The sequence below is a fragment of the Triticum aestivum genome, chromosome 3B (genome assembly GCF_018294505.1).
Source record: "Triticum aestivum cultivar Chinese Spring chromosome 3B, IWGSC CS RefSeq v2.1, whole genome shotgun sequence".
In the NCBI taxonomy this organism is placed as follows: domain Eukaryota; kingdom Viridiplantae; phylum Streptophyta; class Magnoliopsida; order Poales; family Poaceae; genus Triticum; species Triticum aestivum.
Window position 1 is genome coordinate 522,069,466 of NC_057801.1, and position 12,525 is coordinate 522,081,990.

The following is a 12,525-nucleotide window of genomic DNA, read 5'->3' on the forward strand; positions in this document are numbered from 1 at the left end:
CCACGCATGGATAGGCTCGAAGGGGAGGCCTCCAGCACGAAGCAGGAGGTGGCCGGCGTCGGCGCGCGTGCATCCAGCATGCAGCTGCTTCGGGGCGAGGGGGAGGAAGATGACTGGCAGCTGGGCTGCACAGTAACGGGCCGCGCAGAAGCTGGGCCGGCTGGGCTACCAGGTGAGCAACAGGTAGGTCTTCTGCTCTTTTTTTATTTACTGTTTTCTATTTTCTGTAGTTTGTTTTGATTTAGTTTAGCAACTAAATCATTTAAATAAATTCTGTAGATTTTATGTGGCTTGCTAAAATATATACAAAGCCACTCACAAACTTCCAGAATTATTGGAGTCATATTTAATATATATTAAATATAAATCCAAAGCAAATAGTTATTGGATTAATTCAAATGACCAAAATAATTATCTCTGTGACTCCAAAAATATTGGTTTAAATTTTACCTCTTACCAATATTTCCATGGAATAACAGGAACATTTTCTTGGACACATTTGAGAAGATTTAATTGTTGGTTATTTTTAGAGGTTTCTGAGGCTTTGAAAATTCCTCAATTCAAATTTCATTTGAAATAAAACATGATGCTCACAAGAGGTCTAGCCTAGTGCATTACTAGAAGCTAGGGATGTGACAGCAATGAATCAAGAGCGACATGTATGAAAATTATGAAAGTGGCCTTGCCACAAATACAATGTCAACTACATGATCATGCAAAAAGCAATATGACAAAAGTAATGCGTGTCATATGAACGGAACGGTGGAAAGTTGCATGGCAATATATCTCGGAATGGCTATGGAAATGCCATAATAGTTAGGTATGGTGGCTGTTTTGAGGAAGGAGTATGGTGGGTGTATGGTACCGGCGAAAATTGCACGGTACAAGAGAGGCTAGCAATAGTGGAAGGGTGAAAGAGTGCGTATAATCCATGGACTCAACATTAATCAAAGGAACTCATATACTTGTTGCAAAAATTTAGAAGTCATCAAAAACCAAAGTACTACGCGCATGCTCCTAGGGGGATAGATTGGTAGGAAAAGACCATCGCTCGTCCCCGACCGCCACTCATAAGGAAGACAATCAATAAATAAAATTGTGCTCCAACTTCATCACAAAGCGGTTCACCATACGTGCATGCTACGGGAATCACAAGCTTCAACACAAGCATTCTTTAAATTCATAATCACCCAACTAGCATGACTTTAATATCACTACCTCCATATCTCAAAACAATTATCAAGCATCAAATCGATCATAGCATCCAATTCACTTTCTATGATAGTTTTTATTATACCCAACTTGGATGCTCATCATTCTAGGACCAACTTTATGATCATAGCAAATACCATGCTGTTCTAAAAGACTCTCAAAATAATATAAGTGAAGCATGAGAGACTAGCAATTTCTTCAAAATTAAGACACCACCGTGCTCTAAAAGATATAAGTGAAGCACTAGAGCAAAAACTATCAAGCTCAAAAGATATAAGTGAAGCACATAGAGTATTCTAGCAAATTCTAATCAAATAGGCTTCTCCCAAAAGGTGTGTACAGCAAGTATGATTGTGGTAAACTAAAAATCAAAGACTAATATAATACACGACGCTCCAAGCAAAACATATCATGTGGCGAATAAAAATATAGCTCCAAGTAAAGTTACCAATGAACGAAGACGAAAGAGGGGATGCCTTCCCGGGGCATCCCCAAGCTTAGGATTTTGGATATTCTTGAATATCTTGGGGTGCCATAAGCATCCCCAAGCTTAGGCTCTTGCCACTCCTTATTCCATAGTCCATAAAAGCTTTACCCAAAACTTGAAAACTTCACAACACAAAACTCAACAGGAAATCTTATAAGCTCCGTTAGTGAAAGAAAACAAAACCACCACATAAGGTACTGCCATGAAGTTATTCTTTCTCTATTTTGGTGTTAAACCTACTGTATTCCAACTTCTTTATGGTTCATAGACTGATTTACTAGCCATAGATGCATTGAAATAAGCAAACAACACACGAAAAACAGAATCTGTCAAAAACAGAACAGTCTGTAGCAATCTGTAACTAACGCAAACTTCTGGAACTCTAAAAATCCTACCAAAATAGGAAGTCCTGGAAAATTTGTCTATTCAACAGCAGAAAAAAGAATCAACGCAAAATCACGTTCCTGTGATTTAACAAAATTATATTCGTATGCGCAAAGTTTCTGTTTTTCACCAGAATCAAGTCAACTATCATCGTAGGTTATCCTATAGGTTCTACTTGGCACAAACACTAATTAAAAGATAAAAACACATCTAACCAGAAGGTAGATGCAAGATTTATTACTAAACAGGAGCAAAAACAAAAAAACATAAAGAAAATTGGGTTGCCTCCCAACTAGCGCTATTGTTTAACGCCCCTAGCTAGGCATAAAAACAAAGATAGATCTAACGAGTGGCATCTTTGGCACTAAATTCATCAATAGAGTGCTTGGGATCTCTAGGGATTTCTTCCCTTTTAGCATTGGCTAAACCTTTAGGCAAAAATTCAAGAAATTCATTGGTAGCAAAAGGTTCCTTAACGATAGAGAGGCAATTCGGGAGAACACTTATGGATTTGAGATCCGCATCTCCCTTACTAGAAGATTCAACCTTATTTTTAGGAACATAAATAAACTTGGCAATTTTAGTAGGGGGTTTTGGAGTGTTTTTCATGGGAGAAAATGCGGAACCCAAGTTTGTAATGATATCCTCAAGTTTACTGATTCTAGAAGAGTCTAGATCTATTTTTTCATTGACTATAAGTTATTTTTCCTTCAGATTTTTCAAAGTAACTCCAACCCTAGATCCAAACTGAGTAATGTGATTATGAATCTTTTTATCCAAATTTTCAATCAATTCAACAGTGGCAAATGTATTTTCAATAACATCAAGCCATTGCATCACATGTTCTAGAGTTAAAACCGTTCCATTGACCAAAAGAGGTGGTGGGCCAAACAAATCTAACATAGCATTATAAGGATCAAAAGTATGGCTACTCATGAAATCACCTCCGCTAGCAATATAAAGAACACACCTATTCCAAGGAGTAATGCCTACATAAAAATTGCGGAGAAGAACGGAAGTAGCAAGCTTCCTAGTAGCTTTATATTGGGCATTGCAAATTCTATGCCAAGCATCTTTTAAACTTTCCCTCTCCCTTTGTTTAAAATTGTGAATTTCTTGTTCGGGAGTGAGAATAAAGATAGGAGGACTAGCCATAATGACAAGGTAAACGAACTAACACACGAGCAAACAGAAAAACGGCAAGCGAAAATAGAGGAGGAGATTGGGAAAGAGAGGGCGAATAAAACGGCAAGGGTGAAGTGGGGGAGAGGAAAATGAGAGGCAAATGGCAGATAATGTAAATGCGAGGGAGATGGGTTTGTGATTGGTACTTGGTATGTCCTGACTTGAGCGAAGACCTCCCGGGCAACGGCGCCAGAAATCCTTCTTTCTACGTCTTGAGCTTGCGTTGGTTTTCCTCGAAGAGGAGAGGGTGATGCAGCAAAGTGTAGTGTAAGTATTTCCCTCAGTTTTGAGAACCAAGGTATCAATCCAGTAGGAGGCTCCTCAAAAGTCCCACGCACCTACACAAACAAACTGAGAACTCGCAACCAACGCAATAAAGGGGTTGTCAATCCCTTCACGGCCACTTGCGCAAGTGAGATCTAATAAAGATAGTATGATAAGATAAATATATTTTTGGTATTTTTGATATAGATGCAAAAAGTAAAGATGCAAATAAAGGTAGATGGAAAGCAAGTATGATAAGAGATAGACCCGGGGGCCATAGGTTTCACTGGAGGCTTCTCTCAAGATAGCATAAGTATTACGGTGGGTGAACAAATTACTGTCGAACAATTGATAGAAAAACGCATAGTTATGAGATTATCTAGGCATGATCATGTATATAGGCATCACGTCCATAACAAGTAGACCGACTCCTGCCTGCATCTACTACTATTACTCCACACATCGACCGACTCCTGCCTGCATCTAGAGTATTAAGTTCATAAGAACAGAGTAACATATTAAGCAAGATGACATGATGTAGAGGGATAAACACATGCAATATAATATAAACCCCATCTTGTTATCCTCGATGGCAACAATACAATACGTGTCTTGCAACCCTTTCTGTCACTAGGTAAGAACACCGCAAGATTGAACCCAAAGCTAAGCACTTCTCCCATGGCAAGAAAGATCAATCTAGTATGCCAAACCAAACTGATAATTCGAAGAGACTTGCAAAGATAACTCAATCATACATAAAAGAATTCAGAGAAGATTCAAATATTATTCATAGATAAACTTGATCATAAACCCACAATTCATCGGATCTCGACAAACACACCGCAAAAAGAGATTACATCGAGTAGATCTCCACAAGAGAGGGGGAGAACATTGTATTGAGATCGAAAAAGAGAGAAGAAGCCATCTAGCTAATAACTATGGACCCGTAGGTCTATGGTAAACTACTCACAACTCATCGGAGGGGCAAGGATGTTGATGTAGAGGCCCTCAGTGGTTGCTTCCTCCTCCGGCAGAGTGCCGGCAAGGGCTCCAAGATGGGATCTCGCGGATACAGAAGGTTACGGTGGTGGAAATTGTGTTTCGTGGTGCCCCCGGATGTTTTCGGGGTACGTAGGTATATATAGGAGGAAAAAGTACATCGGTGGCCGCCCGAGGGGCCCACGAGACAGGGGGGCGCACCCTATAGGGGGGGGGGGGCGCCCTCCTATCTCGTGGGGCCCTCGGAGACTTCTTGACTTGCACTCCAAGCTCTCCGGATCAGATTTGTTCCAAAAATAACGCTCCCGACGGTTTCATTCCGTTTGGACTCTGTTTGATATTCCTTTTCTTCGAAATACTGAAATAGGCAAAAAAACAGCAATATGTGCTGGGCCTCCGGTTAGTAGGTTAGTCCCAAAAATGATAGAAATGTGTAAAATAACGTCCATAAACATCCAAGGTAATATAATAGCATGGAACAATCAAAAATTATAGATACGTTGGAGACGTATCAAAGGCAAGCTTGGCAATTCGGATATGTAGATCTCCTTCTCTTAACCGACTCTGTGTAACCCTAGCCCCCTCCGGTGTCTATATAAACCGGAGGGTTTAGTCCGTAGGACACCAACAATCATAATCATAGGCTAGCTTCTAGGGCTTAGCCTCTACGATCTCGTGGTAGATCAACTCTTGTAATACTCATATCATCAAGATTAATCAAGCAGGAAGTAGGGTATTACCTCCATCGAGAGGGCCCGAACCTGGGTAAACATCGTGTCCCCCGCCTCTTGTTACCATTAGCCTTAGACGCACTATTCGGGACCCCCTACCCGAGATCCGCCAGTTTTGACACCGACATTGGTGCTTTCATTGAGAGTTCCACTGTGTCGTCACGATAAGGCTTGATGGCTTCTTCAAACATCTTCAACGACGCGGTCCAGGGTGAGGTTTTCCTCCTCGGATGGATCTTCGTATTCGGCTGCTTCGTACTGCGGGCCAACTCGCTTGGCCATCTGGATCAGATCGATAGCTACGCCCCTGGCCATCAGGTCAGGTTTGGAAGCTTAAACTACATAGCCAACATCCACGGAGACTTGATCTTCGATGGATTCGAACCCATGTCTGGTGCGCCGAATAGTCACGATGATCATGACTTCGATCTGCCATCAGACATTGTTCGGGAGATCACACCTGCAGCTGCCCCGGCCTTCAATCCGGAGCAGATCGCGCCATCCGAGGACGGGTGGATGGACCCCGCCAAGGATGCTGCACCCCCAGTGGCGATAGAGCTGAACACCGACCCCACCTCCTATCAGGCCAGTGCCATCGGACCCTCGGACTCGTCTCCGGCAATAGGCTCCGAACCGCGTGCATCCGTGCCTATCGAATCTGATTGGGCACCGATCATGGAGTTTACCTCCGCGGATATCTTTCAGCACTCGCCCTTGGGCGACGTGCTAAATTCATTGAGTTCTCTCTCCTTGTCAGGAGGCTCTTGGCCGAACTATGTCCGGCTGGAGTGGGTAGCGGACGATGAAGAAATTCGTTCCCCACCCACCACCCACGTAATAACCACTGTCGATGACTTAACCGACGTGCTTGAATTCGACTCCGAAGACATCGATTGTATGGATGACGATGCAGGAGAAGAACAGGAACCACCGCCCTCAGGGCGCTGGACATCCACCTCATCATATGATATATACATGGTGGATACCCCCAAAGAAAGCAATGGCGATGAGGCAACGGAGGATAATCCCCTTGAGAAGCAATCTAAGCACCGGCGTCATAGGCGCCGCTCTAAGCCTCGCCATAGCAAAAATAGCGATACCGGCACAAGAGATGATAGCAATCCGGATGGTGCCAAAGATGAAAACAATCCTGCCCAGCCAAGCTTCGAGCATGCCGAGCAAGAAGATGGGCAAGCTAGCCCTAAGGAATAGGCAACAGACGGAGAATCAGAGGATGACAATTACATGCCCCTCTCTGAAGACGAACTGAGCCTTGGCGATGAAGAATTCATCGTGCCTAAGGATCCCGTCGAGCAGGAGCGCTTCAAGCGCCGGCTTATAGCCACTGCAAAAAGCCTGAAGAAAAAGCAGCAGCAGCTTCAAGCTGATCAAGATCTGCTAACTGATAAATGGACTGAGGTCCTGGCAGCCGAGGAATACAGACTCGAGCGCCTACCAAAAGTTACCCAAAGCGCAGGTTGCTACCTCAACTAGAGGAGGAGGCATTAAAACCTACACTACCAGCGCATGATGCGGCTGACGGGCCGCCTCGTGGCAGAGACAAAGCAGCGTTTGAACCCGAAGTCCAGCCCACACCCCAACGCCAATCAAGCAATAACACTAAGGCCCGGGGCTACATGAAGGACCTGTGAGACGTATTGGAAAACAAAGCAGGACAGTCAAGATCGATCTACGGATCACGGGGGCGTGCCACAACGCGTGATGATGACCGTCATGCCAGATACACTAAACACAAATCCGGCCGGGCCGAATACAACAGACCAGACTCACTTGAACTGCGTCGCGATGTAGCACGGCATAGAGGCGCCGCACACCCCCTATGCTTCACTGATGAAGTAATGGATCATGAATTCCCAGAAGGGTTTAAACCCGTGAACATTGAATCATATGATGGCACAACAGACCCCGCGGTATGGATTGAAGACTTTCTTCTCCACATTCACATGGCCCATGGTGATGATCTACATGCCATCAAGTACCTCCCACTTAAGCTCAAAGGACCGGCTCGGCATTGGCTGAATAGCCTGCCAGCAAACTCCATTGGCAGTTGGGAGAACCTGGAAGACGCATTTCTTGACAACTTCCAGGGCACTTACGTGCGACCACCGGATGCTGATGACTTAAGTCACATAACCCAACAGCCCGGAGAGTTAGCCAGGAAATTCTGGACTCGGTTCCTAACTAAAAATAACCAAATTGTCGATTGTCCGGATGCCGAAGCCTTAGCGGCCTTTAAGCATAACATCCACGATGAATGGTTCGCCCGACACCTCGGCCAAGAGAAGCCGAAGTCCATGGCAGCCCTCACGACACTCATGACCCGCTTTTGCGTGGGCGAGGACAGCTGGCTGGCCCGTAGCAACATCACACCAAGAAACTCTGACAATTTAGATGCCAGAGATAGCAACGGCAAGCCACGACACAATAGACACAAGCATCGCAATAATGGCGACAACGTCGAAGACACGACAGTCAACGCCGGATTCAGTGGCTCTAAGTCCGGTCAGCGGAAAAATCCCTTCAAAAGAAACAATCCGGGCCCGTCCAGTTTGGACCGCATACTTGATCGCTCGTGTCAAATTCACGACACCCCCGATAAACCAGCCAACCACACCAACAGAGAATGCTGGGTGTTCAAACAGGCCGACAAGTTGAATGACGAAAACAAGGAAAAGGGGCTGCATAGCGATGACGACGAGGAGCCCTGGCCGCCGAACACAGGAGGACAGAAGAGATTTCCTCCCCAGGTGAAAACGGTGAATGATATACGCAACACATATTCCCAAACAGGAACGGAAGCGTGCACTAAGGGACGTCTATGCGATGGAGCCAGTCGCCCCAAAGTTCAACCCATGGTCCTCTTGTCCGATCACTTTCAATCGCAGGGACCACCCTACCAGTATCCGTCATGGCGGTTCTGCCACATTGGTGCTTGACCCCATCATTGACAGATTCCATCTCACACGAGTCCTTATGGACGGCGGCAACAACATGAACCGGCTATATCAGGATACAGTGCGCAAAATGGGCATCGACCCCTCAAGGATCAAGCCCATGAAAACCACCTTTAAAGGTGTCATACCAGGTGTAGAGGCCTGTTGCACGGACTCAATCACACTGGAAGTAGTCTTTGTATCTCCGGGCAACTTCCGAAGCGAGGAGTTAATCTTCGATATCGTCCCCTTCCACAGTGGCTATCATGCACTTCTCGGACGAACCACATTTGCTAGATTCAATGCGGTACCATATTATGCATACCTCAAGCTCAAAATGCCAGGACCTCGCGGGGTTGTAACAGTTAATGGAAACACAGAACGCTCGCTCCGTACGGAGGAGCACACGGCGGCCCTCGCAGCAGAAGTACAAAGCAGCCTTCTTAGGCAGACCGCTAATTCGGCGATAAAACCCCCGGACACCGTCAAGCGAGTTCGGAGTACCCTGCAACAAGATCGTCCGACACGTCTAGAGCTCGACTAGCAATTCGGCCTCCGCCCTAGTCCCAGTCAAGCAGCAAAATTTGTGCTGCGCGTACATAATTATGCACTCAAAATACCGTGGGCAGAGGCGGAGGCACGACTATGACACGGTCCACAATGCGGTTCGACCGCCACATGATCCGTGTATCTTTACACCTTTTTCTTTTAGGTCCTTATCTTCGGAAGGCTCTTCCGATAGCCCGACTATCGGGCCCATAGAGGGACGGACACACCAAGGAGACAAGAAGCTCTGGCATACAAGGGAATACTCAGGTGGTCTCTAATAACGATCATTATACCTGTTTTACATACCCGCACGCAGCTCGCTCTTGGTCAGGACGTGTCAAACAGTCCTATTCCGCTTATCGCATTACTTGTACACATACGCCTTGGCGTATTATTCAAATAACAATGGAAAATAATGTATAGCGTCAGCTTACTATTACATTTCTTTATCCTTTTCCCTTACTGTTTATTTATTACAAATTGCACCCGTACACTTTGGTACGTCCAGTTCGCCAGGGGCTTCAGTGTACCCCATAACATGGCAAGAAAAGTCCGAGCACTTTCGACAGTGCGGCACCCCGAACTTATAGCATTATATGCATCAGCTCCGAATCATGTCTCGGGTCAATAGTTGGGTTTGCCCGGCTCCTATGTTTTGGTACCTTACGTTCCGCTATATAGGCTAAGGTAGCACAGGGAGAACTACTGCGGTTGTGTCCCGGTTCTTCCAGACGAGCACCCCAGTAGAGAAAGCCGAAAACTGACTGTCATGATGAGGCGAGAGCTGGTCGCTGTTCGAGAGGTCTCAAATCCTTAAGATTTTTTCCGCTTCGGGCGAGGAATCGGCCTTGTCTGATGTAGGCGTGTATAGCACCCCAAGTTCGGCCCTCCGAATACTAGGTGCTTCGCCAAAATTTAAAACTGTAGACTTCTATGGCTAAGTGAAAGTGATAAAGCTGTATAGTCCGATTGACTTGTTCATTGCGCTAAACACCTCCTTAAAGGACCAAAAATTTGGATAAAGAGTGTTTAGATTTATCCCGAACACCCCAGTACTAGTTACATGGGGGCAGAAGCCGACGACTGGCCAACTCTCAGACTTTATAAATGGCCGCACAGAAGGTAATATTTTAAATCAACAAGCATTATATAGCGCACATGAACTCATTTTTCATATTACAGGATGACATGAGTACATTCATTCAAATATTACATCCTTAGCACATTCATCCGCCACAAGGCGGGCACCCTTCAGGATATTGTCATAATACTGTTCGGGGCGGCGATGCTCCTTGCCCTTCGGCGGCCCCTCCGTCACCAGCTTCTCGGCGTCCATCTTTGCCCAGTGCACTCTCGCACGGGCCAAGGCCCTGCGCGCACCTTCAATGCAGACGGACCGCTTAATGACTTCAAGCAGCGGATAGGCATTCACCATCCGCTTTACAAGGCCGAAGTAGCTGCTGGGCAGGGGCTCGCCAGGCCACAGCCGGACTATGAAGTCCTTCATGGCCTGTTCGGCCGCCTTGTGCAGTTCGACCACTTGCTTTAGCTGGTCGCTCAAGGGCATCAGATGTTCGGTCCTAGTATATTGAGACTAGAACAACTTCTCCGTCGAGCTGCCATCTTCGGCATAGTAGAACTCTGCGGCATCCGATATGCTGCGCCGCAGATCTGCGAACGCTCCTGGAGAGCTCTGAATTCGGGTAAGTAAAAGGAAAGTCTCCTTCACATGCTTGCTTTTCATAATGAATGCCTTACCCGCCGCTATCTTCTTGGCCGCTTGAATCTCCTGGAAGGCCTTTGGGCTTCGGCCTTGGCGTCTTGCGTGCTCTGGAGGGCCTTCGCAAGCTCGGACTCTTGCGTCTTGGAGTCATGCTCCAAGGACTCGAATTTTTTGACGAAGTCGTGGAGCTCTTGCTGAACCTCATCAACCCGAGCCTCCTGCTTCTCGCGCTCGGTGCGCTCCTTGGTCGCTTTGTCTTCGGCCTCGGACAGCGCCTTCTTAAGGGCCGCCACTTTGGTCGTGGCCCCTATTAAAATTCAGGATGATCCTATTAGCGTCAAGGATTTTTCCTTTATATGACACACGGACGGGGTATCACTTACCTTTGTTCTCCTCGAGCTGCCTCTTCATGAGGCCGAGCTCTTCGTTGGCCCGCCCCAGGTTCTGCTTCAGTCCGGAGACCTCCGCAGTGGGGGCGGCAGCGGCCAGCAGAGACGCCTGCTTATTCACATAGACATCATATGATTAGACTCCTGGGATGTTATTTGATCCTCTGTTCGACATTTCTTACCGAACACCAAAACAGAGCATCAGGGGCTACTGTGTGCACTGTGATATTTTCTCATAATTTAATTACTTACCTCAAAGCCTGTTAAGAGGCTGGCGCAGGCTTCGGTCAATCCGCTTTTGGCGGACTGAACCTTCACAATCACCGTACTCATAAGAGCACGGTGTTCTTCATCAATGGAAGTGCCCTGAAGCACTTCCAGCAAGTTGTCCGATGCCTCTAGATGGACAGAGGTCATCGGCACAGGCGGCTCGTCCCCCTTAGCAAAGGGCTGCCTGCCTGAATTCGGAACCATTGGAGGTTCTGGTGCAGTATCCGGATGGGGGCCAAACTTGCTGCGGCCCCCTCATTAGAATCCATGGGGTCTTCCCCCCCATGTGCCCAGCGTCGGGGATTTCGCCTTGGGGCGCCTCTAGACCTATCTCCCCCTGGCCTGGTAACCTCTGGGACAACACCTCGGTGTCGTCCGCAGGCCGGGGGGTGGTGGCCGTCGGGAGCGAGTCACTGTTCATCGCCGACGCGCTCAAAGACCCATCCGAGGAGGATAAGTGGATGGGAGCTTTGGACGAACTGCACGATCGTATTTAACATGATAAGAAGCAATAAAGCAAAACATGCCGGAAGTATTAAGGTATCCGGATACTTACGACTTCGCCAGGGGCTTGTCCCTGGGCAGCCACTCCTCGTCGCTGTAGGCGACTGTTGTGGAGTGGTCCAGCGGGAGGGTCCTTCCCTTCTTGGACCCTTCGGCCTCCCCAGTCGGGGCGACCTTCCTTTTCTTATCCCCCTTGGTTTGAGGGGGAGGGTTTTCCTCTTCCTCCTCCTCGTTTTCATTGGAGGAGTGCGCCTCGGTGTCTTCGGACGATGAGTCCGACACCACCTTGCGCTGGAGACCTTTCCTGGTCCCTGTGGCCTTCTTCTCCGGCACCTCGTAGGGTGCCAGAAACAGCATCTCCGTTAAGAGAGCCATGGTTGGATCTTCAGGTAGTGGAGCTGGACAATTGATGCGCTCCGCTGTCGCTACCCAGTACTGTTAAATCGACATGGAGGCTTAGATTCCTCCCACGAACATACTGGGAAAAGCGCATCTTGTGAAATACAGATAGCTTACCGGATTGGCGCGGCGCTTTGTGCTGAGTCTGCGATCCTCTGTAAGGGGAGGAGGCACTTCAGCGGCCTTGAATAGCACCTTCCAGACGTCTTTGTGCATCATGTCGAAGAGCTCTCGCAGCGTCTGGTGTTCGGCCGGGTCGAACTCCCACATATTGAATGCTCGTCTTTGACACGGGAGGATCTGACGGAAGAGCATGACCTGGACCACGTTGACAAGCTTGATTTTCTTGCTTATCATATTCTTGACGCAGTTCTGGAGTCCGGTCAGCTCCGCTAGCTCACCCTAGGCTAAACCCTTCCTTTTCCAGGAGGTAAGCCGCATGGGGATGCCGGATCGAAATTCGGGGGCCGCCTCC